Source organism: Falco naumanni, chromosome 4 (assembly GCF_017639655.2).
Source record: "Falco naumanni isolate bFalNau1 chromosome 4, bFalNau1.pat, whole genome shotgun sequence".
In the NCBI taxonomy this organism is placed as follows: Eukaryota; Metazoa; Chordata; class Aves; order Falconiformes; family Falconidae; genus Falco; species Falco naumanni.
This window is the reverse complement of record NC_054057.1, coordinates 94,735,287-94,749,090: the sequence shown is the minus strand read 5'-3', so window position 1 is coordinate 94,749,090 and position 13,804 is coordinate 94,735,287. Positions and strand designations below refer to the sequence as shown.

The window sequence follows — 13,804 nt, the reverse complement described above, 5'->3', positions numbered from 1 at the left end:
AAAATTGGGCTGAGAACGAGGAGGTTAAAGTTACTGTTCACACTGTCTCACTGATGCTTGAAGTGGAAGAAACCAAGGCAGCAGCCACATTAACTCAAGGTAGCAAGATACCTTCGACGTACTCAAACACGGTTAAAGACAGATGGGCTAAAGAAAGCTCTGAATAGCTTTTCCTAAAGATTTATCCAAAAACCTTTGTTATGAAACTTGTTTAGTGATAAATTAAGATCTGATGTGTCAGGCACTACAGCAGGACCTTTTCCTTTTTTCTTCCAGGTTTCTTCTTCCTCCAGTTTGTTTTTTCACACCAAGATCTACTTACACACACACATACCCCAGAGACCCTTGTCCTCCCTCCTAAACCACATACACCCATAGCTGTGATTCACATCCCCCCTTGACTAGGGTAGGACAATCAAGAAATCCCCATCCCTACAGATCATTAGAACAAGCAGGGCAGCGTATCACAACAAATCTTCCTGTAAATCCATAGTATCGAAACAGTGGTCTCTAATGTTTTTCAAGATGAGCAAGGTTTGCAAGGGATAAATAGGACCTTTTGTACCAGTAACCCCCAGTATGCTCACATACCACCCCCTCTTCCCTCCCAGGCCAATCTGAGAAAGTCTGTAAGGCTTTCTTCTCCCTCCCCCTATGATAATCAATTAATCCAAGTCATAACCTTCGGAAGCCTTGACACTACATGTCTACCAGGTTCATGCTGTTGCCTACAAAAGCAGCTGTACAAGGTTGCTTGTGTCCCCTGCATGTCCCAAGCTAACAAGAACACACATTTATTAAATTTAAGTTCAATTCACCTTCTGTTTCAGGGAAACAGATCGCTAAATGACTCGTCTCTGATTTCCAGCAGATTCTCACATCCAACCCTTAAAAGCAATTCACTCTTAAGTGCAATGAAGGCTAGAACATGGAAAAGGAGTTATGCTGTTGCCAAGAAAGGCAATCTCACATGGTCAGCATTAGGAAATACCGACAGATAAGCACATAAACACTTGCTTCATGCCAGATAATGCATCAGCCTTCAAGCTGCCAAACAGACGTCTCCTGGAGCTTCCCATTCCTGCCTCCCATGTAAGTGAAGTCAGGTGGGGCTGGAGGAGTGATTAGGGAGGGTTATTTCTCCAAACTTTCTCCTCTGGACAAGACCACAGGCTATTAGATCAGATGAAGAGGCAACTGATTTTCAAGACGATTGAGACAGTTATAAAAAATTTGGTGACCTAAATAAATAAATTCATTTTTGAAGACAGAAGGATGAACCAAGACCAAGCGTTCAGAATCTCCAATATGCTGGCTACATAATATATGCACACATCTCCACCCCACTAACAAGGGTGCTTACAAAAAGTGCCAATTGTATTTTAGTTGCTAAAACATCACATTCTATCAACTCTGCTAAACTTTGACACTGTAGGAGGAAAGTTATTTGAAGCACATTCTGGTTTATTGTAAAATTGAGTAATATGGTACAGATCAGAAAGACTCCTACTGCAGCATATCCTTCTACATTTCCCACACTTCACCCTTCTGCTCCATACACAGCTATCATATGTGGTGCAGTCATTTCACTGAAAGAGTATTATTAAAATTTTGGTCATTTAAAACTTGCTTTTAGCCAGGCTCTGCTCTCAGGCAGCATTCCTGCAAACAAAAACATGTCCTTCGCATTATGCAAGGGATAACTCGGAGTTAAATATGCTTAAATTGCTGGATCTGCAATCCGGAGGGGTTGTAGTTTGTTTTCTAAACGAAAAACAGAAGCCTGAACTAAAATAGAGTAAGGAGAAAATGTCAGGAGAAAGCAAGAAGGAGAACCCCCCTAAATCATTAGTCAACTGCAGCAATATCTGTGCACTGGGGACAGCTTGGAGATTCTTCCTCTACCTCCAGACACACTATTTTCCATCATCACCACCTTCAGGGACAAACAGCATGACAGACCTTGTCAAGGTTTAATCTAACACACACAGCTGGTTTTTTTAACTTTGAGATTTAAGATATTTTACCTTTTAAGAACTGCTTCTTTTTTTACTGGTTTGATTCAGCCCCTGCACGATAGCTAGCAAACACTCGTACATCTGCTTTCCATAACATCCAAGCAGGACTGTTAAGACTGTTGCAGTAACCATGTTTGTGTAACCTATACTTTTAATGTTGCCATGCCTCTAGAGGTATTATGTCACATAAAATACATCAATATGCTATGATCTCAGCCCCCAGCTAGATTATGGATGGCAGCCGCCTTTTGTGCGGTACCCAGCCCAGTTCAGAACAATGACTGACTGCCTGGCTGCTCTCCTCCTCTTCCTCCTGGTTTTCTCTACTCCCGTGCCCCTTCCCAAGCTGGGTTTGCTTCCACCTCTAAAGCAACCCTACATCTTTCTACCACATCTATCATCCCCCACCTCTCCCTTACATAAGCCTTAAACCAAAGCGGCAAGCACATCAAGCATTCCCATATGCAACTACTCTGCAAGGTCCGACTACAAAGCAAGAGCCTCTGCTGCATTCTCGGGGCCAGGGCAGGCTGACTCAAGTGAAAACACTCTGCAACATACACACTGACTATTTTTATTACTTTCAGACCCGTTTCTAAACTAGAAAAAATGGTCTCTGCCCCAAGACACTTCTAATGTCTCCCCAAGTCTCCGCAAGGACTTGTTGGGAAAGAAGGAAGAGGATGCACAACTTTTGCTGATGGTGTTTAACCTACTATTTAAAAATAATTAAGAATATTCCAGGAGTCTGTTTCCTAATCTTATGCTTCTCTTCAGGGGGCAAGGCAGAGGGTGGAAAATCAGTTGGCTCATTTATGAATAAAGCTGGAACACCTGGGAACTGGTATTTCAGTAAAACTGCAATTCCACATCTCTAAAAAGATCATAAATACAGTATTCCAAGGGGATACTTAATTAAAACTCCAGATGGAAGTCTGACCTTAAGATTCCCATTCACTTTGAGAGGGTTGAGATTTCATCATCAATTTTGATTCTTTTGTCACTCATTTTCTATATTTGTCAGGATTGAAAGCAATCTCTTTCCAAGAAAGTTTTTTGGGAGAGAATACTACTCCAAAAATTTTTTTTATGCTGTACAGCAATAGTAACCAAGAACATGCACTAAAATGTCTGTATTTTGGCTTTCAAGAAAATGGGTTATTTTCAATGCAACACAAGGTAAACTGAGTAGTTTCTAAAAGCATCTCTCCCCTACACAAAGATCTGAAAAAAATAAAGGATTAATTATATGAAAGATTTATATATGGGGAGATTAACCAGCCTATGGAATTTTCTTTCAAAGGAACTAGAGACAGCTCAGACATTAGCATGAGAAAAACAGTAGGGCTATTTTTTTTAAACACATATTAGAAAGGGGTTTAGATACCCACCTCCCACCGCTAAGGCACAGCCACACCACAGCATGCAACCAGCCTGAGATGATTTGAACTGATCACTGCCCATCAGCAGCTGCAGGAACCGATCACCTGCATGCTTCACGACCAACGAGCAGTGGCTGAAATTATTATTTTGGCTCATTAACTGGATCATATAATCTCAAAACATACCTAAAGGATTTGGAAAAAAAGTCAGCTTTGAACTAGAGGAGCATCGCAGTGTTCAATCCTGTTCTGACAGAGGAATGAGAGTACCTGGGTGGATGGCAGCTTCATACATTTGAGTTCTGGGGGCATCCTGGCAAACTCTTGGGCAACAGTTTTTATAATGGTTTGTTACATTGTTAGTTATCTGTCAGTTTAACCCCAGCAGAAAAAAACTGCATTTCTTCTCCTCCTACAGCATTCCCTTTCCCTTGCACTAAAGTTTTGACAACTGCTGAAAATCTGAAGCTTTTCTCAGCTTCAGATTTTTATATATTTTTTAAATTTTTTTTATTTTTTTTTTTTTTTTTACAATCAAACAACTAGGAGTTTAATCTCTAAATAAAGAGGCCATCACATAAAAGTATATCCTTTTCGGACTTCACCCTGTAAGCAGACCATACAGAAAACAAAGGACTGAAATTACAGTTTGCATGTATTTGATGTGCAGCCTATGTTTTCCAAAAATTACTACAATTCTGAAGGAACTATGGTTTGATGGTTTGTTGTGTTGCTTGAAATAGCAAAAGAAAACAAAGATCTCTGCTTCCTATAAGCTACATCATTTAGCCATAGAACCGTTAACCATTTGCTGAAAGCACTGATGTATTACAACTGGGGGCAAGAGGAAGGCTCAACGTTTTGAAATGTCTGCAACCAAACAACAGCAGCTTTGCCTGTGGCTTTTCACCATTACATTGGATACAAACTGCTTAGCCTGTTAAAAAAAATAGATATACATGCTCTAAGCCAGCCAAGGAATTGTTTCTACAACTAAACATTGTCATACAATACTGCGGGTGGTGCACACACGATAAGGACGTAGCTCATTTATCAATGATACCCAGCGACCTACTTACTGCCCTCTGCTCTTGACTTAATCATATTCTCAGCAAATAGTTCCACGTATTGACAGTCTTGCAGCATATGGCGTGGGCTGGTTTATCTGAAGCCTGATTACAAACACAGAGGTGCTGAGCCCAAGTCTCCTGTCAATCAATGCTGCCTATGATGATGTGGTGATCTAAAAACCTTGATCTTTCTTTATCTCTCATGTGGTTGTGTGCGCTCTACAGCTGTCCTCAGTTGCTCAGAAACCCTTAAATCAAAATATGGCTTCTTTATGAAAACTGTTGTCTGCAGGCAACTCTTCACAGTCACTCTGCAATCAATTCCCATGCAAAGCACAAAAGCTATTTCACTGTGGTACTCCAGTTAAGGAAAAAACAGAACATAGTATTAGCCCCTTAGAGAATTTGCTCTTTTATTTTTTAGGTTTTGGTATATAATCTGAGAGAAGTCTGAAATGCGATTTAACCACAAGGGTCTCATAGCAAATAGCTCAGGAAAAGCCATAATTTTTATTGCCTTGCAGCCCAAACACAGTGTCTTTCCTTCCCCATACCACTCTTGGAGGGGGTGACAGAGAGAGAACATCTCCCAAGCCAGCTCCTCTCCCCAGGTGCCACTTCTCTGGGCCAGCTGTGCCATCCAGCTCACACCCACAGAACAGCAGAAGCTGGTGCTGCTGGCCCATCCTTGTCTGCTCCCAAGATGAACCTGTCACTGAAGTCAGCACAGATGAAGCAGCATTGACCACCACCAGCACTGCTGAGGAACCATGTGAGCTGGCAGGATTTCTACTCTCACCCTCCCATGGTACTGGGGTGACTCCAATCACCAACACAAACATATTCCCAGGAGGGATGGAAATCTACACAGAACAGACTGACCAAAAATAGATAAATGAGAAGGTGCTCAGGCCATCAGAGTGTTAAGTCAGGCACCTCCAGTCAAATGAATAAAGTCAACATCTTTTGTTAGCCATCCTCCCGCTTCAGCTTCACTACTCCACGTTTTAAAGCTAGGCACAGGCTTACAGAAACAGCAATGCCACCCTGATCAGATGTTGTCCACAACTTTAGGACCTAGAAATTTTTACACCATATGATAACACCTCCTCTACTAGTCTTTCCAGCTTAGCCTGTACAACGCTGCATCTAAATGAAGGGTTTGTAGAAACCCTGGGATTGTGCACGTCTGCCTGACAGCTAGGGCATGCTGCTGTCCCTGGCTCAGCGCTCACCAGTATTCAGTGGCACTGGGACACAGAAAACACAGGGGTGCAGGGTCCCAAGTCAAAGCTCTATCAAAAACAAACAAACAAAAAAAATCACACATCAGCCCAAGTTAGGAAGTACAGCCAAGGTTTCCTAGCCATGTTTTCCAAATAGCCATGACTCTCCCCCCACACCTTTTGCTACTCCTGATATTCATGTAACTGCCGTTAACACAGCATCCCAGGGAAGGGGAGTAAACAAAAGACATTATAGCCAATCTAAGGAAAATCAATTAGGTTCAGACATCTCATTAACCTTCTAGCCTGTTTATCCCCCAGCTTTAATTTCTACTACCACTTGCAAATGGATTCGACACATTAGCCCACCATTTCCCTGGGAAGGTGCAACAGGCAAGAACACAGCCCCTGGATCCCAGAATACTCCTTTTATCCAGGTCCTTCCCTCCCTCCCTGCCAACCATTCACTGGATGTTAAGAAGCACTGGAGGAAGAAAATAGGGTACAGAAAACATGCAAGAGCTCTTTGCAAATTATGTAAGCCCTGGGGTGGGCCTCCTTTTTACCTTCTGCTGCTTTAATTACCAGAAACAAAACGTAGACTTGCCTACACTAAGAATGCCCATCCATACCATGTCAGCCAGTCCTGCAGCAGTGACAGTCATGCTCTCAGGAGTATTTTCATGCCAGGCTTCACTTGCATGCATTCACAGGGCTGAAGATAATAACATGCACTGAAAATAAGTTGTGGTGTGTGGAGTTTTGTTTTTAGTCTTAGAGCACAAAGCCTGGGGAGGAGCCTCGATTTCTATAGCCGAGATAGATTTACAACCTTTACTCCAGGGAACTCTGTAGCAGTTTCGTCTCACCAGGCAGAGGATATCCTAGCTTCAGTGAATACAAACTCATCATCCTCACAGAAAGATGGTCACCTGCACGTTAAACCTCAGGAGTTCATTCATTCCTGTCATGTTTTCAAAATTATGGGATTCTAGGGCTTGTTAGAACACTGAAAGTTTTCTATACAATCCCAGCCTTTTGACTGAGAAACACGTGTATTTCTAATGGACTGACGTGCACATTCTTAGTAAGGGGTTTGACATGTCTAATACATCAGGATCAAACTCAAAAGATCAAGTCTGACAGTTGCACCCATGCAAGTCAGCAAGAAAGACAAAATCTTGAGATCTGGGCAGTTGCAGGGAACAGAAGTCTTTTCAAGGCAAGCATTGCTAACTTCTGCAGAACACACACTTGAAAGAGAAAGGAGCAACTTCAAGAAAATAATTTAAAAACCAGAGAACACAAGTGAAAATAAGTACATTTTTCTAAATATGTTCCTGCCTCTGTATGAGGCGTAACTAGAGCACTGCAGTCTTCCCCAGCCTGCAGACATGGCTCTCCAGCCAGTGCCTCTGCAGTTGCTCAAAGATTTTCCAAGTTATAGCCAAGTAAAAATTGATTAAAGACTTGACTATTTCACTGCAGCTATTGGGAATCCTGCAAAAGTTACAACAATGAGCTCAGCGGCTCTTTGCTTCCTATTAGGCAAAACTCTAAAGACAGAGCTTAAAGAACACAATCCACTAAAGGAAGGACCAACAAGTCCCCCAGACAGAGCTATGCACAGCCCTCTGTTCCAGCACAGCCATGCAAGCACTTTCAAATACATCTAAGGCTGGAAACCAATACACCACAGGAGATGGTGACTGGACCCTTTTGGAAATGCTGTTCCAAAAAGCTCCTATAACCTGGCCTCTCCCTTAATCTCATTCTCCAGCCACCACAGGAACTCCAAAACTTTTTTCCCCAGGAGCAATATGTTGAACATACCAGTCTTCAGCTGCATTCAACAAAGCTACAGTCATTTAGCCAAGGACCCACCTAAGCCCATATTTAAAAAAAAAAAAAAAAAAAAAAAAAGAGCATATCCATTTCTGGCTGAGCAAGCCCAGGCCACAAGCACACACACACTCAGTGAAATTTAAACTGATGGGAAGTGGCACATGAGCAACCAGAAACCTCATCCTTACCGTGCAGCACGTTCCAAGCGAAGTTTATCTCAATTTAGTGCAAACCCACGCAAGGGCTATCTAAGCCCCATTGAAACAGGGCTGTAACACTCAAGTAAAAAAGATAATTTTCTTCAAATGGGTAGGTCTGGACTTAACTCCACAGGGGAGAGAGAAAACACGCATCAGGGTATCATGTCCGCAGAGAACCTGCGGCTGAGGAGGGGTGGAGGAAGAGAGAGGCGAGAGGAAACACACCGAGAACAATACTGGGAAAGGGACTATTCTCGGCGAGAGGGAGGATGCGAGGCCGAGCAGGAGCAAACAAGGGTAACAAAGGCCGGGGAAGCGCCCGGGCTTCCTCCGCGGGGCCCCGCGCAGCAGGGATGCGGGTTTGCCCGCAAGGATGCACGGCTGCCCGCACCTGCCCCCGGCCCCGGCGCGTCCCGTGCCGCCGGTGAACGCGGCGCCTGTCCTGAGGGAGGGCGAGAGGGCAGCGCCGGCGGCCCCCCCGCCCGCAGGGTCAGTGGGGTGGGTACCCCCGGCCCCCAGCACGAGGGGCAGCACTCGGCTCTTGTGCCGCCCCAGCGGGGCGCGGGGCCGCAGCGGCGATGCCCGGCTCCTCCGTGCGCCCCACGGGGGATTTAACCACCCCACCCCGAACTTCCCCGAACGGAGCCACCAGTGGGTGCGGGGGAGGACAACCCCCCCCCCCCCGTGGGTGTGGCCGCGCGCTCCCCTCGCGCTGCGACGGCGGGGCGACCCCCGCAGCTCCGCGCCCGAGGCCCCCCACCCCCCCGCCGCCGCTGCCCCGCTCGGAGAACAATGCGGTGCCCGGCCCTTACCTCGGTGAGGGCAGCCCGGGCGGCCCTGAGCGCTCGGGGCTGCCGGCGGAGCCCAGCCCGCCCCTCCGCCGCCCCCCGCGCATCCACCCGCGGCGGCTCCCGGCTCCCCCCCGCACCGGGGGCGCACCCCGAGGCGGGTGCGAGGGGCAGCTCCGCCCCTGGCTGCGGGGTCCCTGCCCCCCCGGAGGAGGGGATACCGATAGATCCGCAGCCTCTCCCAGCAGCGCCAGACCCGGTGGCGATGGATGCTCAGGTCATGTTTACATCTGTGCGTGTGCATGTGCACACGCAGACGCGGTCTCACCCCGCACAAAGCGCCGCAGCTGCCTCCCGGCACGGGAGAGGGGACACGGGCAAGTTACAGCATCCTCCCCCTCCTCTTCTTCCTCAACTTCAGAGCAAGCGACGCGTCCAGCCCCGCTCCCCGCAGGCAAGTGCGGGCAGCACCGGCGGCTCCCCGGCCGCCCCCCGGGTCCTCCCCCGCCTTTGATTTACTCCCAGCTGCAATTCACAACCTGGGCAGGAGACGCGTGTCATATCAGGGGATAGATGGAAATTTCTACGGGGCCATGGGAAGGGGGCTGGATTTCCCTTAATCCAGCTATCTCTGCTCATAACCGCCCTTTGTCATCCTTGTAATGTGAAACAGAACAATAACGGGAGTTCAAGAGCGGCCACGCCGGTATGTTACAGACACAGGCATTAACTACCGTACGGAAGTGGGCTGTCCAAGTACAGCGGTGAAGAGCAGTCTGGCTATTGTTTGGGGGGTGTCAGATAAACTGGAGGTGCTGGCAAACGATGCTGGAACCAGGCTCGCCATCTGATATGAGCAGCACCAGAACAGGTCCTAGATATTGCACCAAACACACCACTGGCAGCCAGAACAGCACTTGTGAATAAATTCACTCCAATACTTTGCTATGCAGGAGTATGTTGTTATTTTTATAGAAGTTTCACAGATCCCTATTCATTCATTGAACTAAAGTTAAGAGGATCACAAGATTGCACTAGGTAAATAGGATTTTCTTTTTTTTTTGCCTTAGAATTATCCCATATCAGATCAGGGTTATTAGCTCCAGCAGTGCCAGGCCTTCCTGTTTATCACATCTGCAGACTACAGTACCAAACTACCTGGTGCTTTTCTTAAAACAACGTAATACACACAGCAGAGTCACTGTTTGCACACACCTCCATCTACACCCATGCAGGATGCCTTGGCTATACTGCACCCATGCCATTTTAGCAATGACCTGTTGATGCTCTCCCGCACCAGCCCAATCATGCTGATGTTCGGCCAGCTCATTCTCTTGCCTCTCCCTCATTTCTGCTTACACCCAAGGATCCCCATCCCTGGGTTTTGCTGCCATCTGACTTTTCTGGGCTTTTCCTTCCTTCCTTCAGTTCCTCTGGGGTTGTGGTTTGGGGACTGAGAAGTGCTCCCAGATGTTTCCCATTGCCAGGAGGGTGGCAACATCTGCCTTTTCTGCTCCAAGTTGCCACAAGCCAACAAGAGCAATGCAACAACCACCCACAGGTCATCAGGTTTCACACATGACCCTCCAGTTCTTTCTTCTGTATACTCTGCATCTTGCATCTGCTTTACTCACAGGACCTCACAACCTTCCTACACATTCACATGATTGAGAGATTATCTGCTCCTTAGAAATACAGAATAGATTTTAGCTACATGTACCACTGCACATCAGTAGTCTGCCCAATTCCCAGCTGTCATCGAGCACCCAGCGGGCTCTGTGCTACCAAAGACTAACAACCAGTATGCAATCTCCCCCCCCCAAAGATTGTTCTGTATCATAAGAAATTCTAACACTACCTCCTACTTTAACCATTCAAATTCACCATGCCCTCCTTCCTGCATGTAATACTTCATTAGGGGAAATTACACTGACAGATATCTTGATGTGATGTATGCATCCATTTGCCTTCCACAAATAAACCTAAATCAAAGTCTAGAGACAGAGGAGTGAGCTTCCTTTGAACAGAAAAGGTCAGCCAATATTAAGAGCATTTATTTTGGCTGCTATAAATCTAGTTTATTTCTGTATTATAATAAAAATCAAGAGCTTGCAGAAAATAGTGGCGATACACCTGAACCAAGTGTGTGCAGAAGATGAGTGATAGCACTGCATGACAGCAGAGAACGCCTTCTGATGTGATTGATGGAGGGATGCAGGGCAAAATTCTTCAGCTGCGTAGCCTTTGCTGGCTTTGCACTCGACCCTGGGATACCAGCCTACACAAGGACCCTGTTGTGGTAGGCCGTCTGACAAATCCACAAGATCTCTTGTCCTCAAGAGCGAGAGCCCAGACAGATGAAGCACAGGGTGAAGAACCTGAAGATATGGTTTGCCTGGGGTCTTACAGTAAGCCACAAAGTCTCTCACTTTCAACCAAGCTAGCTCAGACTACATATCTCACATTAGGATGCCTCAGGTTTGGTGAGAAATGCCACTTCCAGTCCATGACTGGGAACAGAACTCAGAACAGGACTTCACAATAAAGTCCTTTGCCTTTCTTAGGCAACGACTATTTACACAATTCAAAACTCCAGAGGTTAAATGCATTGCAGCAGAATTAGTCAACATACCTATAGCCTGGAAGCTTAGTAGTGTTAAAGAAAAGCCTTGCATTCCTAGCCCTGAAACATTATTTCTGGAATATCAACTTCTATAGTAAATACCCAAGGCCTATGGACATGAGAGTCAGGCTGGGTTAAAGATCTCTTTGGGGAAATGGCTGAACTTAGGCTACTTTCCTGATGTGAAAGGTAAACTCTGGCACTGACCATAGCTCTTTGCAAAATCCCTTTATAGCAAGGGAGGAATATTAATGTTTAAAAAGGTACTTTAGCTCTCCGCTGAAGATCTACCACTGATGTTAATCTGTACAAAACTGCCAGAGTGGGTATCATTTATTATTTAGGATGATCAGTCCAATGCCAGGCCAAATGGACTGCTAGTCTAACCCATCACAGCATTCTTCTGGGAGACCCCAGTGAGCACAAGCTGTTTATGTAGTTTGGCACTGATATACCGATCCTAAAACAAGCATCGCTCAGGTGACTGTGAGGCCCAGACTTGCTGTATCCCATGCTCTCTGCACAGCTGATCTTCACCCAGGTGTGCTAGCAGCAGCAGGTATCCAGCTTTTTTGGAGGTTTTGGGAGAAGAGTTGTTGCTTAGGCCAAAAATACTCTTTGGGATTCTTCTGAAGCTGGAAAAAGATCACTCCAGCAATAAACCACTTCCCATGACTGGAGGTTCCTTCTTGCAGCCCAGCTGGAAGAAGAGAATATACTCCCATGCAAAGTCAGCTGGCTTTGCTCAAAATGCTTTTGTGGCTGATTTTAGGTAAGTTGGGTGATTTTGTCCTAAAGCACTTACATGACGAAGCTGTGCGTGAACTTCCCAAAGAGAATTATTAGCAAATAGCCTGAAAGTGATCTGTACTCATTTTGCAAGCAAGCAAGCAGTGGGGTTTCAAATATGTGCATAAACCTTTACAGTAGGGGCATGCAGTATGTTAGAAACAGTCCAAGGTAGACTATAGACAACTCCAGATTCCCACAGCCACCTCACATAAGCTCCAGAAATGCCACAAGCCATCTGTTGCATTTCAAATCTAAACCAGAACATGCAGATTCTAAAAGCTGCTGAGACCTAGAAAACAATTTGGATTCTCCCATCTAGAATGATTTCCCAGTTGGGGGGGGGGTGCGTCCGTGTCCCCCTTTCAGACCAGGTCTGAGCTAAATAGAAAAGCCTTGCCATATACATTCCTCTGTCCTTCTGCAAAATGAGTTCCCACGGAGGACTGGAGCCTCCAGGACAGGGAAGAGCTTCAGGCAGCTGTACAGAGCTCAGCGAGGCTGAATGCCTCATCGCTCTTCCGAGAGCAACCCTCCTCCATACGAAAAGGAAGCTGAAGCCCCCCTCATCCTTCCTACTTTTCTTCCTCATTTCTTTGCTCCTCCAAAATATCCTTGGGTCTGTTCCTCATCTAGACCTTCTGCAAGCAGCATCTATTTGTGTGGTTTGATGTGGCTGATACGGTTTAAATGACATGCAAGACAAGAGGTTGCTGGCTTTTCTCTATGTTTCCAGATTCATATCATGGATTAGTCAATTTTTATCTATTTTTAGATGAGGAAATGATGTGAATAAAATGCAGAAAGATAGGGTAAAATGATGTAATTGACCTTAACTGCCAACACACACAGAGTGTTGTTACAAAAATACACCAGAAGACCTGAGCCCTGAGAAACTGCTTGCAAAGCCAACTTGTAGATGCCAGGATTCAAATCCTAGGTCCAATTTCAGCAAATGCATTCACACATGTTTCATCTCAGCTTTCAGAAGGGCTCCTGGGGTATCGCTGGGGCACCAGTGCACTCCTGATGCAAACAGCCCCGCTTCTACACCAGCCAGTTCTATAAAGCTTAACAGGGCTGAAGCATCTTCCTCCACCTCTGCACCACCACACAACTCCTGATCCATTTTCAGGTGCAGGTCCTTATGTATTGACCAAAATAATTAATCACGTTTTCCCGATAATCTTGTTTCAAGCTGGTTCCCTTCATATCAATCATCAACTAATGGGCATGGGATGCATTTGGCACTGGTAACCACATGCAAGAGAAACCTTCCTGTACCAGCAGTGCTTCTCTTCCCTTTTCAGCCACAAATAAAGCAGGAAAGATCCTTTGTCAGGTAAAGGTATTTGTGACATGAAGATTCTGTAACAGATATTGGATTATCACTGGGAATAAGGATTTTGTTCATTGGCAAGACAATTCTTGGCAGTACCCTGTCTAGTTTCAATAATGCTCCTTATCATCACCACCAGCCAAAAGTGCTTTCAACATCTATTTAGAGGTTCAAGCTACAGCATTTCTGTCACAGCACCTCAGCTTGTGGGACCTGAACTGCTTTAAGGAGGCTATTTCTTTCCCTGCTTCCCAGATGGGAAAACTGGGAGAAACTGCACTTTCCAGCCTTCGCACACTAGCTGAGAAATCACTGAAATTTAAGTCTAAGTGCCAGGAACTGGGCTTCTTGGGCTGTGCCCAGTCTCAAACAGGTGAGGGAGATGGAATTCTGGCTTTTTCTTAAGTGATGTGCCCGTACACAATTTCCAGAAGTTGTCATGCCTATATGTGTGCTTTAAAGAGCTCATTTGATCAAACTTGCATGTTTTAAAAATTGAGTTACCCTTTGCCATTAATTTAGAT

General features: G+C 45.7%; 1 protein-coding gene across 3 annotated transcripts in view; it reads right to left on the bottom strand.

The window, feature by feature from the left end:
* Positions 1-8,875, bottom strand: part of FRMD4B (FERM domain containing 4B) — a 137,885-nt gene extending 129,010 nt beyond the window's left edge. The window contains exon 1 of one of the 3 annotated variants that reach the window (XM_040590411.1): positions 8,858-8,875. The gene's annotated coding sequence lies outside the window, so the exon portion shown is untranslated. Of the gene's footprint in view, positions 1-8,553; positions 8,628-8,857 lie in introns of those variants that run through there. The other 2 variants (XM_040590409.1, XM_040590412.1) reach the window with 2 other exon arrangements.
* Between the last annotated feature and the right edge of the window lie 4,929 nt (positions 8,876-13,804).